Source organism: Thunnus thynnus, chromosome 14 (genome assembly GCF_963924715.1).
Source record: "Thunnus thynnus chromosome 14, fThuThy2.1, whole genome shotgun sequence".
In the NCBI taxonomy this organism is placed as follows: Eukaryota; Metazoa; Chordata; class Actinopteri; order Scombriformes; family Scombridae; genus Thunnus; species Thunnus thynnus.
Genome location: NC_089530.1, coordinates 10242917 through 10268863, shown reverse-complemented (window position 1 = coordinate 10268863; position 25947 = coordinate 10242917). Strand labels below are relative to the sequence as shown.

General features: G+C 39.5%; 1 protein-coding gene across 5 annotated transcripts in view; it reads right to left on the bottom strand.

Annotated features, from left to right (window-relative positions):
* The window catches only part of macrod2 (mono-ADP ribosylhydrolase 2), a 423353-nt gene that overhangs the window by 310730 nt on the left and 86676 nt on the right, over positions 1–25947 (bottom strand). The window lies entirely within an intron of this gene.

Here is a 25947-nt window from a genome sequence, read left to right as displayed (position 1 = left end):
CGTGATAGAGTGATATAAAAAAAACCATTAGGACGGTAACAATTTTTTTTTTTTGTGGTTAGCTGTGTCAGTCCCTCACGAGAGAGAAAGAGAGGGAGCGCTAACACAAGTAGAAACAGACCACAGACAGAAGAGGAGGAGGCTTAAGAGCAATACATGTAGTGCAGGATTAACCTCTCCAAGCACCTTTTGCTTAAATGAAATGGATCAGCCCAAATTCATTGCCCTCTGGTCAGTATTCCCTGTTGTGTTAGTATGGCTGTTAGTTGGGTCATGCGTGTGTGTGTGTGTGTGCACCTCTCTCTGGTGCCATGTATAAGAGGAAGGGGAAAGACACAATCTTGACTGATGGGGATTGGATATGACATGTTTTTAGTTTCTTTTTTTTATCTAACAGGGAGTACAAGCATTCGCTCTACAACCTCTGTGGATATACTGTGTGTTTGAAGCCGTTTGAGGTATAAAAACATATCCTTGAAGCTATGTGGCCTGCTCAGGGAGCACTGATACCCTGTCAATACCTCTCTTTGCCTTTCCTCCCCCCATCTAACTCAAAGAGAGGGAGCATTCATTCTTCAATTTGGCCTAATCAAGTTAGAATCAAGTTAACAGCCGTGTGTCAATCTTTTCTAGCACTCCGGTTGCAGATATGTAATCTCCAGTGGTGTCTCCTGGGCATATTTAACTCATATATAAATACAGGGATTGTCTCCTGCAAATATGATATGTCACTGCTGGCCAGACGGCAGGTATTGGTTACAGTCACCCAGTCTAGACAGGCAGCATACTAGCATTGAGAAAACTGATATGTATTTTATGTATTTTCTCTTTTAGGGTGATATTTTGCAGCAGAAGTACAGAAGAAATAAAAAATGGATTCTGAAAAAAATAACATGTACTTTTCACTCATCAACATCCCCACCTGAGGAGCTAAGAGACGGACTCTCCCTGCAAAAATCTTCCTGTACAGTTGTTTCTCGCATGCTCATCGTTAGGTCGGTCTGTAAGGGCCAATGCTCCATACGGGAGGCTTATTAAGCAGGAGGCTACATTGTTGCTAGCGGCCCAGAGGACAAGTAAAAAGGAGGGGGGTATCCCATAGTGGGAGCCCATTGGCCCACAGTGTCTTCTGTTCGATTAATGTAATCTATGATCTCTCCCATCCCAATTAAAAGACGAAATGGCCTCAGAACAGCTGTAAAGGGAGGCCTCATAGGAGCGCGCTAACCACTGTTAATGTCAGAAGTCTCATTTAAAGAGCAGCATCTGTTTAGGCTCCATGCAGGCCTCATGCCTCCGAGCCCACTAACAGCAGATACAACCCTGCCCATCTGGAGGGTTGTAGCAACACTTTGTTCCCAACTGTCTGACACTCGTATTATTACGTTCAAGTCTAGACACCTTTGACTTTATATGTTTATTTAACTTTCTTTGAGGTCAATGATATATTTGTTTGAGGTCAATTTATCAGCTTACATTTTATTGATTTCACTATTAAAAGTTGCTCGTTGAATATATTAAGTATCAAACTGAAAGTGGAGATGTTTAACTCTAAACACTATTCTAAAAACATTCATTCAAGGTGCTGTAATTTGGCTTCAAATGTTTCATTGTCCAAACACTATTGAAAGCTGATTCAATTAGATAATTACAGTATTTTTGAGAGCTTTGGTTGGTAATAACATGCTGCATGATGTTTATCATTTATTGATTTTCACATGCTAATAGTACATGCTGAGGTTGTAAAAATGCTGTCAAACGCAAACCAATGAAACATGTAGGAACGACCACACAGAAAGCCTGAGCTGATTATGTATGTGGTTCCTAAGGCTATTAAAATGAGCAAAGCCCTGATTTGATTTTACTTGTTTAACTTCTCCGAACCAGCAGCCTGCGTTTCCTTTAGATCCCTCTACAGCCTGTCCAACAGAAACACTCCACTGTTTGTTCTGATTCAGGGAACAGGAAACAGCGGTGCATGCAGCCAGGAAATGGACTGCCAAGTGAGAGAACAGGAGGTCCAGTAAAAAATGAAATGACAGTTATTTGTTTAGAAAGACAGCGGAAGGATGTTCACTTCAGCAAATCTGATCAAATAATCCCATAGTTCAGTGGCTTTCAACGGGAAGTATGCCCATGCATGTTCATCACTCCTGTCAAAACCAGCTGTAAACACTGATTATGTCATGTCTACATGATGTCATAGTCTAATCAAGTATCCAGCCATGTTGCTTACGTGTGTAGGAAATACTACTATTAAAGAATAATGGTGTAGGATTTCTATTCATATGTATGAGTGCAATAAAACAGAATTTTCTAATGCACCTTATATCTGATAATATATTGAGGGGTTTCATGGAGGTGCTAATCAATATGACAAATGATCACTGACAGCTGCAGAGACTATTGTGGCTTTTTAAAACTCACTTTCCAGCACTGTTTTGGCACAAACACTGCCTACAAATTGTCTTTTCAAGACACTCCCGATTCCCCATCTACTCCCCCAAAAACTCTTCCCCATAAACACTTCCAGCTACTCTTTGATGGAGTGTGGTGCTACAAGTTAGTGTCCCTACGCACACAATCTCAACACAACTGAGAAGACAATATGTTCTCAAGCCAAAAAACAACAACAAATGATACAGAAATATCATCATTGATATATTATGTGATATATTACCTGTTAATATCTACCTGTTCACTGGACTCGCCGAGGATATGTCCTCTAATTAGCTACCGTATTAGTCTATACTAGTCCAAAATGGTGTGCTCTCATAGGTAAGATGGTTGTGATTACAAAAGCTCTGCTATGAGCTTCAGTCGTCATACAAAGACATCCACTGAAAACCTCTTCAAATGTTTGCCTTGTCATTCATTGCCTCCTAATGCACCGTTGCCTGCAATTGGTGAACAATTTCATGTGATTAGTTGCACTTTTTGATTGTGGGCTCGGGCTGCATTCTCTCCATTTAACAGTTTCTTATATTATCTCCACCTCGGGTAGATGGAACAGCTGTGACACCAAAATGAATCAATTTCAGGTGACGTGAAAAGAAATCCATCTTTTGAATCTGCTTCTTGAATGCACAGGAGTCTACCGAATCTGTTATGTTGTACAGCTTCAGTTTAATTCACAGCAACCCAAAAATATTTTAGCAATGCACATTCCACTTTTTTGTTTATGCTAAACTTAACTGTAAATAATATTCTTTATAACTGCCTGTGATGTGCTTTGTATTTTGTATGGTGTGTTCTGTGTGGTTTTTTTGTTGGGGTTTGCTTTTTACCGTTTGTTGTTGTGCTGTTGTATGTTTTTTGTCAGGGACTACAGATGCAAATTAGCTTCAAGCTAACTCTGATGCAGTGCATCTTTAATGTTTCAAGCTGCACACTGTCTCATTCAATAAATAAATAAATCAAATCAATAAATCACTCTAAGTAAATGGGTAAAGATGATTATCAAATGGATGGGCTTGATTTATCATGGTTGTACATATGCACTGACTCATCAAAAAACACCAGCAGAAAGCAGCTGGTCAGTACACATACTCAGCACCTTTCAGATTAGAGAAGAAGTATTGGTAAAGTTGATAGTGTACAGAAACCTGACCATATGCCTGGGCCTGATTCATGGCCTGTATTTTAAATATACACCAAAATGTGGCATTTAAAATGCATTTCTTACGCAATGAAATAAATAATGCTAAGTTAAGTATTTTAGAGGTGGAAGGAGTGAAAGAGTTGGGTTCAACATTAGAAACCTATCAGTGTTGCAACGGTGTTGGTTAGTATAATGTCTAGAAACATGAATCCTGAAGATCAGCAGACAGTTGTCTTTCTGCTAAACATTTCTACAGATTTATAAAACTGTGTTCATTAACAGAGGTAATAAGTGAGTAACTATTTACTATTACATTATACCAACTCTGTTGAGCTGTATACATGCACACTGAATAGCTAACTCCAGATTTTTCATGCCTTACAGGCTTACAGTGTGACTCTAACACATTTGGCAGAAAACCAAGGGTCACATCTATGTGGTTAACATGATAAGATCACACCTCTAAACAGCATTTTACAGTTTCCTCTGCCCCTATCTTGCTCACAGTAGGGCACAGGTTAACAGTATGCATAATTTCCCATTCGATGCATAGAAAACAGCCCTGAGCTATGTAATGCAGTCTTAATACATTTATGTATGACATTGTAGCAAAAGATAAGGTGGTCTCACAATTCATGTTAACCTGTTTGTCACTTGCTCATTTGTTTATTGTTTTTGCACTTATGAGATGGTGACTATCAGATGTCAAAATCAAACATCTTACAAGTCATTTCGCTTTATTATCTCCACCAGGCGTGAGGGGCTCTTGCGTTGGTCGTGTGTATGTGTGTCCATGTGTTTCTGTCAATAGCTAATCTTGCATACTACTCAGCCTAATATTTTTTGTGCACACTTATGAATGTATGCTCAAGGACCTCTTGTGGTTGCTGTGATTCACAATTTTTGAAAAACCTATTTTATAACGCCATTGACTGCTGACTCCTTGCTCCTCTTTAACAGCTGGTAGGGGCTGAAGTGATCAATCAGATCACTTGCAGCAGAGCCCTGCATGTTTCAAATTTCTGTACCTTGAGAGCGGGTTGTGTTGTGAATTCAAATAAATATCGATAAGATTCCTTATGAGCCTATCGTAAAGCTTAGTCTTTCGTCTTATCAGCAGTCTTCGCAATTTTATGATATGTGTTACAACATAGCAAAAGGCCTTTCCGGCAATCAGCTAGGCTAAAAACAAGGCTTACTAGACATCCATTGAAAGGTTTGGCCTCATCTTGAACCAGAGCATCTGCAGATTAATTCCATACCTAATACGTTATGATTCACTAAAGTTAGGGCACAATAGAAGATAAATAAATCCCTGTTTTTGTTATCTTTGCTGTCATCTTGACTGTACACTCTGCACTCTTCTGAGTGCACTCTCCTAGCTTGAAAATGATTTGAGATCAACATCTGTGACATGCCCTCTACTTTTGAAAAATAATAATGCTTTGCCTAATTAATGACTGTACAAACCATCGGCTTCCATGTTTACCCAACTCTGTGCAGCATTATCTCCAGCAAGCTGTGTCATCTTTCAAATCCTACTTGAGTATTTTTGGCAGAACACGCTCAATTATTTCCTTTGAGATTAATTACCTCCTAAAATCATGAAGGAATTTTGACAAAGTGAGGCAACAGTGGAGGTATTTTCACTCTCCTTCCTGTTCCCCTTGTCTGACTGCATCCGGCTCAATTTTTTAAACAGACACAGGCTCAAGGTTTGTTTGGAGAAGGAGCAAGGTTTGTGCTATAAAGCGCCAATGTAAATTCCAACGCGTAAATTGTTTTCCATCACAAGCAGAGAAGTTACATGGACAAGTGAGGTGCATCAGTGAGGGAAACTTAACTACTGAATCATATTTTTGCAGCTGTGTGGGATTCTGTTGAGTAGATTTTGGGAGTTGGGTCTTACTGGATCCTCAATACTAAGCAGGGAGAAAATTGAGTGTGGCATGGTTGTTTATTTTATGTAATGTTTATATTATAGAAAGGCAGAAGGGTGGCTACACTGACAATACAATTTTGAATGAACAGTCCACATCAGCTTTCTGTATGCGTAAGGGCATATTTGCTGTGGTAAATTGTAGTATTGTACAATCTATCAACTTTGTTATATCAGTAGTAGTGTTGTTATTAGCAGTGTTTCTATATGCAGATGGTTCCATTTAGATGGAAGTGATACCATGGAGCCAACACTTCCCATCCAGTAATAAACATATCAGCTCTTGGATAAACAGTTGATTGCATTGCGTTTCCTATTGCTTTTAGGTGAATGGGGATAAAGCTTTGTTCATACTTCAGTACAGACAGCCACAGACACACATACCCCTGACCAACCCCCCCAATATATACTGCCGTATATAGTATAATTCACTGTTTCACAAACCGTATACTAGTGGTAGGCAAATATTTTAATCTAAACTTTCATAGTCTAGATTCACAGTTTTACATTTTCATAAAGTCTACTGTAAATAATAGCAAAAGGTGAAGTTAATAAACTTACCAGATGAGTAACACAGATAAATAATATTATCCACTTCATTTAAATGTACCCTGTTATTTGACTATAGATTTGTTCTCACAAACATGCTACTTTTTGTCATAAGTGCATAACCTATCAATTACATCTCCAGCCTCAAAGTGCAAAACAGAATATACATTTGCATATACAACATAATTTTTTACCAAAGGAGTATCAAGCTGCTGTTATTCTTCAATGAAATGAAAGAAATAAACAAGCAAAACATACTGAAAATATACAGGGCTGAGTTTTCACCAAGCCTATAATGAAATAAGGAATAATGCGGCACAAAACTGTTAAATCTTTTTGTTGATCCATGCTATATATATGCAGAACAATACATCAGACTGCATCAATTTAGATTCCTCTTATGATTAAAAGAAATGGAATATAAAAATTGGATTCTCCATCAATCAATATGAGGCTGTTTGCTGGCTAATTTCCTGTCTGGTGCTAATGCATTTGCCACATCTCAAGCACATTCTTAAAACATATCTTTGATTTTTCAAAATGATCAGTCAATGACTGAATAACTTCTGCCATGTTGTTTTGATTATTTCCAGCTAACAGTTGTGCAGTCCCCCCACCCCCATGGTCCACGTCCTTGCTTCCCAAATGACATTACATAAATAATGCTTGAGGCCAGATTGTGAATTAGTACAACAGGACATTTGTTCCACCTCCAATATGAGTAGGCTATTTACAGCACAGCTCACTGTAAATGCATCACCTTCACTGTTTAAGTCCTTAACAGATGTGAAAATGTGACCAATGCCCAGTAACACCCATCACCACATGAAGACTACTGATGTTTTAACCATAATATTGAAATAAGAGATCTCTACTACCACTTATATTTAAGATTAGACTCCACACAGATTTTACTGAAAAAGTTCTCAGAGGAAAGAGGAACAAATCTGAACAAAACCAGGAGGATAATAATAACCATTAAAGAATAAATGAGTCCTTTTTTATATCAAATCAAAATATCTCATCACCGCTCTTAGTATCACTTTGCAAAGTGCCTTAAATCTGATAAGTGAATTCAAGAGAAGCGTCTCTAAACTCTGAGGAGCCATTATGTGTTCTGGATTGCAGTTTTCATTTCCACTCTCACGCCATCCTCCTTAATGACCACACTTCTCAGTGAAGGAAGAGATATTCCAAAAAACACTCTGGGAGAGGAAGTGAACGTGAATGTGCAGCTTCTGAGTGGCTTAATCTGGCTCTAAACAGGCAAGTGTAGAAGGACACAATGCCTGGCCGCAGCCCTAATCGTCCTGAAAGAACATCTATGTGTTGCTGTTCCAATTTCTATTTAGCATTAATGCCCTCTTAGAGCTTTTGCCTTTCTGCTGTAAAGAACATCACAGCCAAACAGACAAATCCTAAGTAGACCAACAGTGTTTCAAGATTCTGTGCATGTTTATTCTATCCAAACATTACATTTGAATTTTCCCATCAGTCTAAATTTAATAGTAATCATTAGTATCATGCAACCAGATACATTGTATATTTTAGTAATTGGTTTTTTTTGGCAAACTAAACTCTGTTTGTTTCTACATTAACAGCATCATTCCTTAATCTTTACGTGATGCTACAAATGGCCTATAACAATAAGAAAATGACAATTTCTTACATGTAAAAAATAAATAAAACATGTAAAGGTTTTTATTCCTTCCAAATAATGCTGCTGCTACAGTAGTATATGTAGGCAATTGTGTGAGACATATGCATGGGCTGTCTCATCACCATGTTTTATGGGTCTTTGCTCAAGAGGATTAAAAACTCCTTAAGATGCTGGTATTAGAGTTTTACAGTCCAACAGCCAAAGACTTAATGCTATTGGAAATGGTGACCACTCCTAAAAAGAGCAATAGGGACTTCATAGGGGGCTAAAGACGGGGTAGGGCTGAGCCTCAGCTAATGATGCTATGCAAGCGCAAGTGTCCACAGGAAAAAAAGAGAGGACCTGATGGCTGACTGAGCGAGAGCTAGACTGGGAAAAGGGGGATTAGGCCCTTGGATCAGGGAAATTCAACTGTGGGTTGGGGCAAAAGGAGTTAGAATAGTCACCCATGCCTGCTTTGTCTTTAGAGACAATAGGCTTAGCTTCTCTGATCCACGGCTCTCGAGTTACGATCACAACCCATTACTAATGTATTTCCATTGCACTTAAGACAGCAATTTACTGATTGCCATCAATTTTAGATGCAGAGACAGTACCTTGAGTCGTCCATTTTTCAGAAATTTGTTATGATGTGATTGGTGTGGGGGTCTCCAGCTGAAAGCACAGACTGCTGCTGATCCACACAGATGAAAACCACATAGTGAGATGAAGTGAGGAGGGAAATAAATGAAGGTGGCTGAGGCCATTTCGTGTGGGGAATGAAAAGATATTGCGCCGCATTCTAACTGCTTCGGCTGCTGCTCTAAATGAAACGCTCGGCTTAAACGCTCTTTCTGGTATGGAACTTCATGCAAATCTCCAAGCTGCCCTCTGACCTGCAGACAATCGTGGGGCAGTACTTAGAGAGCGCTCCCAGAGATTCTCCCCTGGACTCCAATTAGGGGGGCTTCACATCACTATACACAACAGGCTAAATATGGGCCAAAGCATCTTAAGCTGCTCTGCATGTGCTGCTTAGCCTGCTGGTGCCATGGCAAACACAATGAGAAAGGTGATTAAGTATTGCAAAATGAGCCTTCTGGTGTTATTTGAAACAATTCACTATTACCAGGACCAGGGAAAGCACAGATAAAAGGAATAGTAATGGTCCAGGAAGACAGGGACAGCATTGTTTATTAGACGTGTGGTTGTTTGAGTACATACACTACAGCACATTACACTTCAAAGATTAAAACTGGGGTGCCAATAAGTAAATGTGTATTGTTGGTTTTTTTTTTATCCAGAGAAAGTGTTATCTTAACTGACCACTGTTCCAGCAGAGGTGTAAAATTTGGCAGGTGCTCTGCATGCTAATGAAAAGGATTCAGCAGTTACGATAAAAGGCAGCCTGTTCCACAACATAATCCTGAGACAGAGTGTGAAACATACTGTATAGTGTATGTTCAAGCAGGAAAGCTTTACCACTACAATGATAAAGGACTGCATTTACCCCTTACACAAAATACAAGCCGGGACATCTACACATTAAGGTTAGTGACAGAGGAATAATACGTCAATTGAGAGAAGGGGAAAAAAAGGTTTGTTCTTACATGATGACAAGGACAAGTGATACTAAAGGTATCAGATTATTAAATTATTAGCAGGGTAGTGTTGACAGCACATTGCCTCTTATATTCACCTTTGGTACCGAGACTACAACTTTGATTTTGCAGGCAATCCAAATGTAGTTTACTATTTTCATTCAGCCTGGCAACAACTGCGTGATAAAGCCTTTGATTGGAATTATCATCTTTGCATGAAAAGTACAAAGCAATTTCAACTAGAAATTATCATACGGAGCCAGTAAGGTCAGTGCTAATGAAGTACCAGAAGTAGTGGAGTTGCTTATTTCATTTCTCTATACGCCACCTTGTGAAGCAGACAGTTGTGAAGTAGTCACTTAAATAAACAGAGCACTTCATCTCAAAGGTCACAGGTGCTTATAAAACTGTGAGGGCTGCTTGCTCTGTGTCTGACAAAATGCTCTGAGCAGCACTGCAATCGAGAGGGACCATATGAAAGATGGGCAGTGACAGCACGGCTACATACAGCAAGACATGCATAAAGATTTCACTTAAAGCTTGCCAAAGCACTTATCACCTGTCACTTTGACCGAGCATCTGCTTGCCAATCCATTTGAGTGCTCAGGTAGGTTGTCTTTTTTTCCCCCCATCTCATCAGAGATGCATTGAAATTCAATCGCTTGCATGGAATCAATGGGTTTGAGGAGAATTACCTGAGCAGATTAGAGCTAGAGGCAGCTGGAGAGAGCTATCGTCAGATCATTCCAGCTTTTCCTGCTCTGTTTGTTTTTGTCGCACTTTAGCTAAATTAGTAATTACAGTCACACAGCCAATCTAACCATAGCTGCCGCTAAGCCAAAGACACACCTGCACAAAAAAACAGCTAGTTTAGTGGTGAACAAACTCCGACAAGCTAATGAGAAAAACTGTCTCTTGTGCAATTTCCATGTGAAACCTGGTGGAATTAAAGCGGACAACCAACACAATCAAAGGTGGAAAATTGGATAGATTGTTGAACACTAAATGGCTGTCGGCATAGTTAGGCTGTATATCTCAAAACACATCATGAAAAATCAGTTTATTATGGCAGAAGTCATTATAGTGTCAACTGATTCAGTACATTTGAAAGCAATAATCGGAAGTATTAGGGTAGGGGTTCAACAGCATCTTATCACATCTGAATCCAGTGTTGAATCTGCTTATCAAATCTAAATCTTTTTAAATCTTCTACCAAATCTATTTAGATTCATCTTTAAACTTTGTTAGATAACAAAGTTATGAATGATTTCATATTAAAGTACAGAAAACCCTTCAGCTGAGATCTTTAATCAGCTTTGGGTGACAGAAAAGGAAGAAACACTACACTTTTGAAGGGTAGCTTATGATTAAGATCAGCATTGAATCTATAATGTTGATTATCATATATCTGACAAATCTGAACAACAATGAACAACAACTATTTATTAGTTTAATGATTTCATGTTAACTTTATTTTGTTACACTGAGTACATTCAATTTCATCTATTACCTCAGTTATTAGTTATGACATTTATTACTTTATTTATACAGTTATTTATACATTTATTAACAGTACTCAAGTTAAACTTTACAAGTTAAAAGCAGTTAATAATTACAGGATGCTAGGTTGTGGCTTTGAGTGATTATATTTGCTCATATATTGTATGCAAAGTGCTTTGCTATATTTAGACAAATTATTTATTTATTTATATTAGACAAATGTTTGAAATTTAAGGAGACTTGATTAAAGATTAATGTGAGGATTTTGGGAAAAAATGACTGAGACACATTTTTAAAAAACAGGTTCACTAGAGGTTCTCCTCTACAACTTAAAATTGATATCAAATGAGAACTTTATCAAAGTGATGTAGCAAGAAAAGAAAAAAAAACACTTTTTTAATAGCTCTCTCTATTATGTGTATTTAACCTTGTATGCTGTAGCCTTTCTGTCAATGTGACTGCATTCAGTTCTGGCCTGAGCTGTGCTGAAGCGGAAATGTTGCAAGGTCCTTGCAAGTCAGACTGTTTCCCAGACTTTTACAGAAAACTGTCTCAAGGTCTTTTTTGAACATGATGCAGACATGTACTCCAAAATTGCCACTGCATTTATGGAGTGAAATGCCTGTTTCAAAGGGGCATTAAGTCTAAATTATGCTTTCTGTGTTTGCATAGTTGCAAGGATATGTGTGACTTAAATTTCGCCATCTGCTCATGTTTGCAAAGGTCTCCAGCACAAAATTTATGACTGCATGAAACCGTACTCACTGACTGAACATGTGTGTGTACGTACACCGCTGCAGGCTGCCAAAGTAGTATAAAAAGAATCGAGTGCACATCCCCTGTCATTGTGTTTTGGAGTATATTAAGGCCTTTACAGTGACAATGTGTGATCAATAATAGAATTCAATTTACAGCCTCAGATATAAAATCAGACCCAAATGGAAGATACATCATTGTGACAGGAACCTTACTTCAAACTCCAGTTTTATTAGTTAACGTTTATGCTCCCAACTTGGATGATATTGAATTCATGAACAGACCTCTGTCTTGTCTTCCAGATTTAAACACCCATAAACTTATTTTTGGCGGGGATCTAAACTTTGTTCTTAATCCATTACTGAATCGTTCCAATCCCAAAAATGTAACTGTATCGAAAATGTCAAAGTCTTTGTCAGCTTTTATGGAAGATAATGGGTGTGTTGACCCTTGGAGATCATTGAATCCATTATCTAAAAGCTTTTCTTTTTATTCACATGTCCACCAAGCATTTTCTTGTATAAATTATTTTTTTATAAATAGATACTTTCTCAGTTCTGTTGTATCAGTGGAATATCTGGCCATAATAATTTCTGATCACGCACCACTTCAATTAGATATTTCATTCTCTCCTAATATTAAGAAACACCCCCCCGGGCACTTGGATGCTTTGTTGCTCAGAGACAAGGAGTTTTGCAACAAAATCTCTAAATCTATAGACACTTTCTTGGTTGAGAATAAATCCAATTCTGTCTCCTATTCACTGCTATGGGAAACCCTAAAGGCTGTTTTATGAGGTGAAGTAATATCTTTTGCATCCCATGATAAAAGAAAGAGCAACAAACTTCTCACAGACTTTACTGATGAAATATCTACACTTGATAGGCAATACGCCTCAGATTCATCCCCACAACTTTTCAAAAAAAGGGTTGGTTTACAATTGGAAATTAAAATTCTCTCCACAAAAAATGCAGAAAGTATGCTATTACAGTCTCGTGGTCTCACATTCGAATATGGAGACAAAGGCAGCAGGTTACTTGCCCATTAGCTTAAGCATCAAGCTGCCTCACACTTAATCCTTCAAATTAAAGTTAAATCCAATCAAATTATATCCAACCCTCACGAAATAAATGAGGTGTTTAAATCATACTATTCTTCTTTGTACAAATCACAACCAACTAATGAAAATAACATTGGAGTCTTTTTTAATAACCTTATCTTCCCAATTATTGATCTTGAGGAAAAAATGAAACTTGAAAAACCTATAGAACTTCAAGAAATTTTCACAGCTATCAGATCTTGATGTAACGTTAAAGTGCGAGGTCCGGATGGCTTCGTGGCTGACTTTAATAAGAAATTCAGTGACGAATTAGCCCAATTTTGTTAAAGGTTTTTAATGAGTTGTTAGAAAACAGTTCCTTATCACTGCCTCTCACACAAGCAACTATAAGACTCCTTTTAAAGAACCCACTGATTGTGGATCTTACTGCCCCATTTCAATTCTAAATCAAGAACCAAAAATTTTAGCCAAAGTTTTAGCGCAACGCCTTGAATCTGTCCTTCCATAGATAATTTCAGTACACCAGACAGGCTTTATTAAAGGTCGACATTTGTTAGGAAACTTTTAGACATCATTCATACGGCGAATCTACTTCTCCCTCCAGAAGTAGTTGTCTCCTTGGATGCAGAGAGGGCGTTCGACCAAATAGAGTGGGCTTACCTTTTTTCGGCTTTACAGAGATTCTTTGGTTTTGGAGGAAGTTTTGGAGATACTTTTGTTGGTTGGATTTAACTGCTATACTCAAATCAGCTTGCCAATGTAAATACAAACTCATTGCACTCTTCCTTTTTTCACCTTTCCAGAGGGGACACGCCAAAGATGACCATTGTCTCCATTGCTCTTTGCTATAACTGAACCTTTGTCTATTGTTCTTAAAGCATCACCCATGGGGCATTACTCGGCACGGTAGGAGTACAAGGCTTCCCTATACACGGACGACGTTTTGCTTTATATAGATGATCCAAAGCATTCTGTTCCTGCCACCGAAACAATCTTAAAAGATTTTGGTTCTTTCTCTGGCTACAAGTTAAATTTTATAAAAAGTGAATGTTGTCCTCTCAATACCCCAGCTCTACAGACTCAGCAAAAGGATATTCCCTTTCATTTATCTCTCTCTGGTTTCAAATACTTGGGCGTTAAGATTTCTTGGAAATCATACTCTCCTTATAAAGCCAATTTTGTACCATTAATAAAAAATATGAAGTCTGATTTTCAGTGATGGAATAACCTGCCCTTATCATTGGCTGGAAGTGTTACCCAAAAGTTTTTTAAAACTATAGACCTTGGGGTAATAACTTCCTAGAATTAGCAAAACCATTTTACAGAAAAAAAGACTGGAAGAGGTCTTGCTCTTCCTAATTTCCTGTACTATTATTGGGGAGCTAATATCCATAAAATAAATTACTGGTTACACGCCCCTGATACAAATTGGTGCATCCTGGAAGCTCAATCTTGTCGATCGTCCTCTCTACCTGCTTTAGTCTTCTCTTTCCCTCCTCTATCTCCTTCTCGCTACACATCCAATCCAACAGTGTTGTCAACTTTAAAAAGTCTGAATTCAGTTTCAACGGCATTTTAAATTCTCTTTACGATCCACACAAGCTCCCATTAGAAACAACCACCTATTTACACCCTCAACCCTAGACTCAACATTTACTAAATGGTTCAGTATAAGACTCAAGTGCTTTAAAGATCTATATGAGGGCAGTATATTTCATAGTCTTTCCTCTCTTTGTGATTAATTCAGTCTAGCCCGCAATAATATTTTCAGGTACCTCCAAATCTATCAGTTTGTAAAAAAAACCCATTTGATTCTTTCCCACATCTCCTTAATAATCTAAAGTTGGAAAAACTTCTTTCGCTGTCTCCAAATGAGAATGGCTTCATTTCAAATATTCATGCAGATATTATGCATTTGACTGATGACAAAAAACATAGAGTTAGTTCTAAATGGGAAGAGGAGCTGCGGAGTTGACAAATGATTGGTGGAAAAATGTTCTGAACGGAGTTAACTCATCTTCCTCATGTGCAATGGTACACAGAGTCCACCTTAAGCCAGATTGGAAATATATCCTGAACCTGATCCAAAATTGTTGTGGTGAGCCCCAAGCACATCTCATGCATATGTATTGGTCCTGTCCATATCTGTGATGATTCTGGTCTTCAGTGTTTGATACGTTATATACTGTATTACATATGTGTGTATATATATATATATACATATATATATATATATATATATATATATATATATATATATATATATACATATATATATACACACACACACACACACATATATATATATATACACATACACACACATACATACATACATACATACATATACATATATATACATATACAACCATGTACTACAACCATGGCCACTGCTAGCCATATTTGGCGTGCCATCAGAACCCAATCCAATGCACAGCCTGAAATGGAGATATAATTGAATACACTCGTTCTTTATAAACACTCTTATCAAGAAAAAGGCTATTACTATCTTGGAAATCTCCAAAACCACCCTCCTTTTCAATCTGTTTGAATGATGTGATGTTTTTTTCTAAGCTTGAAAAAAAATAAAATTCTCTCTTAGGGTGATGATGGTTTCTTCAAGTTATGAAAGAAACCTGTCAACCATTCCTCCAGATGAAGAAACAATGTATATATGTATAATCTGTCCTTCTTAACTTGATCTATTAAGTATGCTGGTACCCCTGTAACCTGTCAGTCTATCCAATTTACTCCACTAAATAACAAGTCCCCATCCCCCTTTTCTCTTTTTTTTCTCTTAATGTTGTTGGTTGGTTTTGTTTTCTTTTTTCTTTTTTTTCTTTTATAATGTCTTGGTTTGTGGTGGTATACTTATAGTAAAAGTAAAATATGGTGATATGTAAATGACTATGTTGTAATTACCGCTTTCACTAATAATGATAGTTTTCAAAAATGAATACAGTGACAGTGTGCTCCCCTGACAGGTCACCAGTCTCAGCTAACACCTCATTTGGGACTGGGAGCTCCAGCTCAAGAAAAAACAGACTTCTGTGTGTTCCAATATGATTAAAAGAGCCCACTGGCAATGTGTAAATGGCAGAGCCAGGGGGTTTTAAATTCATAGCGCAACCTGTTTCATATTCCATAAGGCCCCATTTAAATGACCAAAGAAAACATGGATTAGACAGAAGTAGCCACATTTCTAAGCAAACAGCTTGGCTATTGCTCACTGGGTGAACAATAAACATAGCTGAAAACAACACAACTTTCGCTATTCATTCTCTCATAACAAAGCTGACCATCATATTGGTCTCCAGACAACAATCAAAAGCACCAGAATATCTCAAAGAGTGCTTGGTACTGTTAGATTGTGCTATAAGGCTTTGATGTGTTTCATCTTCAGTGTATTAATACCATGTCCCAAGAATATTGTGAAGCAGTGAATATTAGACTTCTGCTAGGCCAGCTAGGCCTTCTGAGGCTATGTGTCAATGCTGTTTGGGGTGACTCAGCCCGATCACCATGGAAACATGGCTGAATGAACAAAGGCAGAGAGTTTGTTAAACATGGAGGGGGCAAGGTCAGTTGACCATGTGATGTGGGTGGTAGTGGCATCAATCAGAGGTGGCGGGTGGGAAGGCCAGACTGGTTGCATAAATCTAATAAAAGAACTTATTTGACTTGATGACTTTATGTTGCTGCTACTGAATTTGAGCTGGAGAGCTACAGTAAGAAAACTTTTCTTTTGTTGTAGCTAACTGACATCATGAGCGGAGCACCTACCAGACCTTAAGTTGCGTAAACTGAGGCCAGGCATGTGTATTCCCACAAGTCTAACACTGATAAAAACAGATATAAAGAATGGCTTAGGTAAACTGACAGCTAGATATGTGAGAACCAGCAAATGCCTTCAGACTGTGAGAAAAATCACACACTGAATCTCTATGAAGGATTCTGTGTCACTCCATTCAGAGGAACTAGGCAGGGGTTCAGCAGCCTTCGCCCCAATTATAACCCAGCAGATGACTGCACATCATACAGAGCGCTGTTGCAATACAGTAAGGGGGGAAATAAACACTTTTCTATTACTTCTCACACATTCAACCACAGATCTGACTGAGATGTGACTGATCCCCGCCAACCCGCTGACAGATCTGGTGACAGAAAAGAACTGGTTCCCTCTGCACTCGTGCTAAGAATCTCCTGCTGGCACGGCAAACAACAGTGAAAGCAGACTGACTATGAAAGTGTAACTCACTTATGCCAAGCATTAATTACCAACTCAATAATGAGTCTTACATCAGGGTCTTGACAAGAAAAGTAAGATTAAGGGGAAAAATGCAGATATATTCACACTGAATCAATTTTAACAATAGATCAGGAGATCAGTAAAGGACTGTTGAGTCTGTAAAGCTAACTTGGAAGTGAGTAAGCTGCTGTGGATAAACAGAGAGGAGGAAAAAGAGGCTTTCTCCAGGGAGTGCTAGATAATTCCCAATTGTGCCCATCGGCTCCCACCCACACACACATCCATACACACAAACACAGAAGAGACAAGAGTGAGAATATTCATTAGTAGGATACTGAACTCTAATTAAGCAAGGTGGAAGTTACACACGCAGGTGTGGGTTGCACCTGGTATGCGAAACCCTCGCTTTTCCATGTCCCAACCACATTGGGATGATTACACTCTCCCTTCCTTCGTCTATGACGTCACTCTCAGCCCACACCCCCTACTGCTACCGACCCAACACCCTGCGTTCCTCTGCACCTCCTACTGCACCTCTGAAGTGCCTGTACAGGCGTAAAATTTGGCAGGCTGGGAAGCCATCCACACAAGAGAATAGACGGCAATCCACACCAGGAGAAGACACTCTTCCTGCTTGACTGGCAGATAAATTGCTGTCGGTTGGCTCCAACTCTTCAATTCAGACAGAAAAATGTACAGGGCAGAGTAACAGGGCCAAATGTAAAAACACAGCTGTTTTTTTTCCTCCTTGAGAATGAAAGACATAACCAGTCGTCTGATATTTTACTCCAATACTCTCCAGAATCAACTTCCCAAGCATAAACATCTAGCTACTGTATTGTGGCAGCAGGAGACGCCACTGGAGACAGATATCATTCCACATTATGAACAGCTGTTACTGCAATCAAACTTAAAAGTCATTTTTACTAGAACTGTCCTGGAAACACACAATACAGCTGCTATGGATATGACTCCGTTTTGAAGAATCACCTGTTGCTATGAAGCAAAACTGAACTCTGTCCATGTGTCACTTTGTGCATGTGTGTGTGTGTGCTTCACTGTGAGTTAGTGAGAGCATGTGTTTTATCAGTTGCTGGCGCTTGTTTGAACGGAGTCATGATGAAAGCCTAGACAAACACAAGGGAATGTCAACGGAGGACTAAAGTCAACAGACAGAGCCTCGGCTCTGCCAGGGACCCCTGTGAAAGAGGCCGTGCCCTCCCACACCGCACCGGACTGTCTCTCCACACTGCTCCTCACTGGCAAGACAGAAAGATACTCTACACAGGGACTATGCTCTCTGATATAATATAAAGACATGTGAGGAGAATGTAAATTATAAGACAGAGAGGGGGAGGAAGACAGAGAGAGAAGGAGACAAAAACAAGCTCATAAAGAAACACCGCCAGGCTGTTTTCCTTTTCCGAGCAGAGGCGAGTCGTCTCAGCATAAAGGATTAAAGAAGGCCGGGGGTAAACACTGTCCAAACACACCAGTGAACAAGTACAACTATAATATGTCCATTTCTATACACTGCTAGTATGAAAAAACAATACACAATTAGAAATCTTCCTTCCGTTTAAAGTGGACCTACTGATGCAGCCAAAATATTCAAGGCAAGCTCCAGGTACCTGCTTTGAATATATTGTTGAGATTACAGCCTCGTATTTTTGGTCTGGTAATGTACTGTGAAGGCAGCGGAAGGGCAAATGCTAAAGCAGGCTGGGCAAACATCTAGCCCTATTCAAGTCCGAGCTGTAGCTTCACTTTTTTTTTCTTTGTTCGTTTTTGTGTGGGAAGCCAGTAGAGCGAGCCTGAATCCCTATTGACTCAATGTGCTGAGACGTTTTCCCTTTTACCAATGCTAAAGTAGGCATGAGCACTAATCCTTGGGGGTTAAATGGAGCCTCCTCTGGGGTTTCCCTATCCTGAGAGAGCTGGGGGCGGCTGCTGCTGCAGCGCACACAGAACTTTAATGCATTTGGCAGAATTTTGACTCAACTTTTACAAACTACTCAAAGGAATTCCATCTCATAAACGCAGTAATGCAACATATAAGCAGTGTTTAAGCAGTCCATGTGGGGTAGGGATCTGCTTACATTCAAGGCGCCCCATAGAAGACACTCAGGTGGTAGGTATGAAAAAGAGAAATGCTGCAGCTGATGACAATTCTAATGAAATTCTAATGATCACAGTCGGGAAATTGGGTCAGTGGAGCAGCAAAGAGAAAGTTAAGGATATAAAACAGAAAAGGTACAGTAAATGCAAAACAATTCAGGAGAATGAGAACATAGTTTCAGTACTGCAGTAGATAAAAATAATAATTCAGCATCTATATTGCAGGTTGGAAATTGTAACATAGTCAAAGAATATATGATAATATAGACTATAGTTATGTTTGCAGCTGTTCATACTACCGGTGCCAGAATTATTGGTGACAGTATATGAAAGAACATAAAATTTTGTGTGCAGATGTGCAAAAACACATTATAAGCTATACACATGATCATAAAAGAAAGATTTGGAAATGGGACTGTAAATTGCTTAAATGGATATAGAAAGAATAGCATGTGCAAATGATATAGTCACAGTGATGAATGTTTCCATATATGAAATGCTGGCATTTTACGCATTAACGGTGACCTTTACAAAAAAGAAGAATGCTTTTTTGAGAGCCTGTTTCAATGTTATGCAGAAACTTGATGCAGGCAGCTACGATTCAATCAACAGAAAGACTGTTCACCAATAACACCCGCTAGAGAAAGGGACCATTTCCATTTCAAATCGCAGCCATTTTCACACCAACACTGAGACAGCATCCGTGGCTGCCAAAGTCTGGCAGCTCCTGCCGCAGTGTTTTTCCCCTATCACTACGAATAAATTCACATCTCTGTTATTGCCTGTGTGATTGATGTGAGTTATAATGACACTACTTCTATTTACCCAACACATCTACTCATCTCCTCTATCGGTGATTTGCTGGTTGACTTCCTCTACCTCTTACTAGTTGTCTTTGATGGGTAAGCTTAAAGGAGTTCTTATTGGCCTGTGAAATGTCACAGCTTTGTCTTTATTGTCCGTTTGTGAAATTGGAGCACAGAAAGGTATATTTTAAGGCTATGATCTGTAAGTAGAAAAACACTGCTCCTGGGCCAAGAGCCCTTATTAAAAAAAAAAAAAAAACACTAAAAATCTTTTTCTACTTTTGTCTGTCTGTTTGCACAGACATACTTCAAAGACTAAAGAATTTCTACATGTGCACACAACTCTGTATTCACAAGCAATAAAAATTCTTAATGGCAATCATTGCTAAATGATAGGGGTCAGCAGCAAAACACTATAACTATGTCCATACAAGCGCACCTTTTTGTCATGTTTAATTTATATCAACTATCTGATTTTCGTCATGCTGTTGCAACAGGCACTGCCCTGGAGGAAGGTAAGTCCTTGTGCAATCCTTTCCCGAGGATTCTTCCATTTCTTCTGAAGGGCTTTTGGGGAACTTTTTTTGTTCCTTTATCACTTTCTCCATATGTATGTATGAATTCTGTCCTAAAAAAAATTGAAATATTAAATAAAACGTACTTATTATACTTTGAATGAAGCCATTTGCATGGCAGTAATTGGGAGAGTAGTGAAGTTCCATCCATTGTATTTATGCCATTGACAAAAATAAGCAAAGCCTTGCTTATTTTATGCACAGGTAAACGAGGAGCATGTCACAGTGAATGTTAACACTCAAATGAGACCCCCCCCCCCATGCCTTGTCCCCATCGCTGCCATTGTAATAAACACCTACACACACATACACCCCTTCCTCCTGAGGGTTAACCTCAGAAACACCCCGACAACAGAGTGTGGGATAAAGAGGGTCTACTCCAGTTACTCCTAGTTTTACCTAAAACATGTCATTCACAACTCCACTACAAGCACCTTACACTCTTGCACTAATAGGTGGGCGGGCAGTATACGAACGCTTCTTTCAGGAAAGTCATAAATGTTCCCTCATCTCAACTTGTCCTTTTATTCTCCCATCATCACTTTCTTTAGGCTTCTTTTGAATGTGGCTCCTGGCTGCAGAGGAATAAGACATTCGATATCCGAGTCACTCAAGATGAGTGCCGAAGCACTGGAGTCAGACGCTGAGCGGTAGGCACCTCCTTGTTGTCGGGATGGTTGGAGGTGTTACCTGAAAACACCTTCAGGTAGAGTTTAATGCCAATTAGGCAGCTCCGGTTACTCCGGTTTTCACAATAGCTTAAATTGAATACGCTTCTCACCACCAGAGTGACAAAATGTCAACATGACTCTACTGAACTACGACACATAACATAATGATGGAGACAGAATTATATCAATCCAGAAAACCATATTCAAGCGAGGAACTGGATGATGAGAATGTTTTTCAAGCAAGTGATTGAAGCATTAGCTTCAAGTTGAGAGCACTGATGGTACCAAGTTTGCTTTAAAGCGCATGAACATGTGAAAATCTCTTCTTTTTCCAAGCCAGTTATTCATTGTGTTCAGCAGTGGAAAAAAACAAAGAGTTGAGAAATCATTAAAAAGAGTAATTTTTAGATATGACTCATGAGAGTAAACAAAGTCATCCAGATCATAGGGAAAACAAAGTCAGAGTTAGTGTTTGGCACAGATAAGTGAACACTTTGATCACAATGATGGCAGCTCTGTGCGACGAGACCTCCCTCCTTTAATACTCCCCCTTCTCTTTACTCAAAATACTGTTGCCTAACATGCCTACTTCCTGTATGTGTTCCAATCAACGGGGCCAAATACAGACCTTGAGGTTTTGTATAATCCATGTTATCTTATCTAGAGCAGCAAAGACTTGGTTTGTTTCACTAGATAACATAAGTCCTGACTTCCTCTCCTTACAGCTCTAAACCCTGACTGACCCTTTCATGAGACACTCAAAATCCTACATTCAAAGGACTAAAGCTCTAGATTCAACCATATACTGTAGGAATGTGCAGCTGAGTTAAATAATCAGAAAGCTGTATGTTTGTCTTTTGGGGTTCTGTCTGTGCTTACAGAAGCACATCGATCCTATTGTAAAGATAAATGCTACCATTTAACTAAGGCTGGAGAAAAGATGCTAAGTTGGCTAATTACAGATTTAGTACAGGAATAGTAAACTAGTTACAAAGCAAAAGAGAAGGGCTTCAATTAGTCGCATTGGAGATGTATGCTGATCTGTGAAAACACTGTATGGTAATTCTATCTTTTATCTCCTTTATTGTGCTGATTAGTGCAGTGGGGGGAGAGTGCTCTATCTAATCAGATCACAGAGCATTGTGTTTGGGGTCATTAACCTATGGGAGGTCCTAAGGTTGACAAGTCAGCTCCTACCCCCCTCTACCTTTTTTTATGGAATTCGCTCATCCCCGAGTTCCTCTGTCTCTGCAGACAACACAAGAGCAACCACAAAAACAACCAAAGAAAACAAAAGACGAGGGGAAAAACAGCCGACAGAGCTTTTTGCATGGCTTGTCATTCTTCCACAAACACACGGCCTAAATGACTACTGACCGAGGCCCCTGGGCTCGCCTGAGCAGCAGGATGTCGGCCCCTTTAGTCTCTGTTGTTGTTGGCTCTTTTCTTTCTCTGGGCTGCATCCTAGTCCCAAGAGATGAAGGGGTCGACCCATCCCTCAACATCTGGAATCACCATCAGAAAAGACTAGTACTTTACTGCATGGCCTAATAGCAATCGTGCCCATGGTGTGGCCCTGCTCCATGTCCCTGTCATCTACATTCATATGCATAAAGATCCAACAAGCTCTTTCAATCAAAGCTCTTGCTTACTAACCACACTGAGCAATACTAAGATGCCTACATTTACTTTCATACAAACCAACCCTATTGAAATCCAACACCCATCTACATATTTATTCATTCACTGATTTATATTTTTTCCATAAACCCTCTTTCTATCCCTGTCACACGCATTACATCCTCTGCAAATCAAAAATGTGAATACACTAGCATAACCAACAGTATCTTTCATCCACAAACCCTAGTTAAACTGTTGTGATACTGAAAAGCTGCCTGTCAGGATGGCAGAGAGGAGATGAAAGGCCCACAGCAAAAGATGGCTGCTGATTGCCTGTAGAGGATGAATATGCAAATAAAGCAAAAGGTAAATGAAAAACAAAGCGGGGGTTTTGGCAGCAGCCTTTTACATGTTCCCCTTAATTTGGCATTGGTTAAGAACACAGAAAGTCTATCAATAATGAATTCCAGTCAGAGCAAGGAAGGAGACATGAGGGGAAATCAGTCTGCATTTTTCCCCTGTGAGCCCTTGAGCAGTTTTGGGGCCTATTGTATTTCACACACACTTTTCAGTGAACACACACTAAGCTTAAGTGACAGAAAAACAGAACATTGAGGGAGGTAAAATAATATCCATAACACCTAGCTTACACAGCTCCAATCATACTAGGTCTATGTGTTTTGTCAGACAGTCCAGAAAGTAGGGCAGCACAGCCTTCCAACTGCAAGCCCCATCTATTGACCACAGCAAGAGCAAAAAGTAAATCAATTATCTGGTCGAATGTCTGTCATGAGAGACAAAAACTGGGCTAAGGACAGTCTGATATAGAACAAGACCAAGTGCACATTTAACAGTTGTTTTGTTGCCACCAGAGCCAAAGGGCACTTTAGCCAGCACTTAGCAAAATCAAGTGGCTTAATATATTTAGCTATACTGTCCCTCATTGCAAACACAGACAATTGGGGTAAACAGTGAAATTGGCCAGACAGACTAGAGTGCATCCTTGGGAAAGGAAAGCATCTATCCCCTTGAACAAAAGATGAGCACGGCAACAGATTTTCCCTGGTCTTGAGATAACTGAAATCCAACACCCTCGTCCTCCAGTGGGGCTCTTTGTATGTCTGAGAGAGGGTCAATCAGCAGCCGCTGACAGATGTGTCTGCAGTCGATTTAAGAGAGGAAGCCAGGGTGAGGTCAGCTACAGGTTTCTCTCCTTTGTCCCCCTTGGAGAGAAGACAGGGATCAAGTCAGGATGTCCGAGACTGACCTCTTCTCACCTCGCAGTCTTTGTTTTATGACACCTGGACCAATATGATAACATGGTTAAGCTCATTAATAAACTAGAAATAAGCATGACGCAATAGAAAAATTTATTTCATACCAGTTTGCCTCAAAATGAACAGCATACAGACAGACAATTTATATTTGTCTAGAAATCCCATTGTGTTTCGAACAAAAGTGAGAGCCACTCCAGCTGGAAAGCAAACAAATTCTGAAAAACTCCACTGGAGGTCTAAGTAGTTTTGGCAGATGCTCTAGGCTTAAGTGTCTGTTCAATTAGGCACTCCAGTTAAGATGGCAATCATGGTTTAACCGTATGCGGATGTGTTGAGGCTGAAGTTGGAACGCGCTCCTCTGTCCTGGCAAAACAACTCATGAGATGTCAGCGCTGGTCACACACCTAGACAGTCACTCCTGTCAAGTATGCACCATCCTAATGAGGCCAGAACAATTGCGTGGAGTACAGGTCCACATCAGCTCATGAGCGGACAATGGTAGGGGGGGGGGTGGGCGCAGAATAAAGAAACAGTAGTAGTGGGATATTAAATGAGCTGTGCTGTTGAGTGTATGTCAGGAGGTTGCCTAGTGAACAGCGTTTTTCTCACTGAAAACATGTGAGAGTACATCACTTTGTGTGAACTGTGGATCATTTGTAAAATTACATGGTTCCATTGAGCTGTTGAGCTGTGTAAAATGTTATTGGGTCTAGTTTCTTACTGGTCATCTAGTTTACTGTCAAAATGTGTTATTTCGCTTTTCTAACTTGTATTAATTTTCACATGGCAGTTGCTTTCTCTTGACAGATGAAAAAGCATGATAAATTTCAGCTGGGCATTTTAGAATCCCCAGAACAAAAGAACAACACCTCTCTAACAAACCTGTTTGTTTATCAAAAATGAATGCAGACCCTCCAGGCATTTACAACTGAACGGCATGATAGGCTTGCAGTAAATAAACTAAAAGTAGTATTGGCAGTAGTGAGTGACATGTAAGAGAGCAGTCTCCACGTTACACAGACAGCTGCATATGTTTCACAGATCTGATTGTTGATATTCAACGACAGATGAGCAGAGCTGCTCCGTTGCAGCTCAGAGTGCCTGGGCCTTGTCAGGTAGCCGGAGGGGGAGACGCTGGAGATGACGCAGGGCAGGAGAGTGTCGGCTGGGTCAACTCCGTTGTACAACCCTTTGGCTAACAGGGTGACTCACTGTTGCTGTGGGCTTCGGAGGGAGTAAAACCCGCTGTTTGGCTTCATTTAAACATGAAACCAAAAAAGGGTCAAACAGACAGCAGGAGGGGGCTAAAAGTCAGTACGGTTCAGGTATGTCAGAGTGACTCACATGTCTCTCCTGTATCAACACACAGACATGAATGCATTACACGATCGCAGTCACACACACACACACACACACACACACACACACACACACACACACACAGAAACACATATTAAGAATTAGCACAAGTCTAAATTCTCGTGATAAATTATTCTGGTTCTCTGTGAAAACATCATCAAATATGTATTACCTGTTAAAGCTTAAAATGACTGTCTGGTATGTGCTTCACACATAAAGAGGCAAAGTTTTTATTAGCATATTAGATGGTTGGACAAAACAGTTTGGGTTTAAAACTGTGACACACTGGGTTTCTCTCTCTCTTTCAGAAAAAGAAAACATTTATAATGTCTACATAAAAAACAACACCTGCAACAGACATAATTGATAAATGAAAATATTAGTAAAAAGGAAAAAAAGCCCCTGATGCCAAATCCTGACACGTCTCAAACAAATACACCAGTGATAATTCCACTAACAAAACCACATGCCGACTTAAAACAAACCACTACAAATAAAATCCTCTGTGCATCTCTCATTCTCACCGACGTGCACACACACATACAGTGCATTTCCTTTTTTTTTGTATCCTCTCCCTCTTTTTCAGCTAGTGAGCATTGCTTTCCAACTAGTGACTACTCGCTCCTC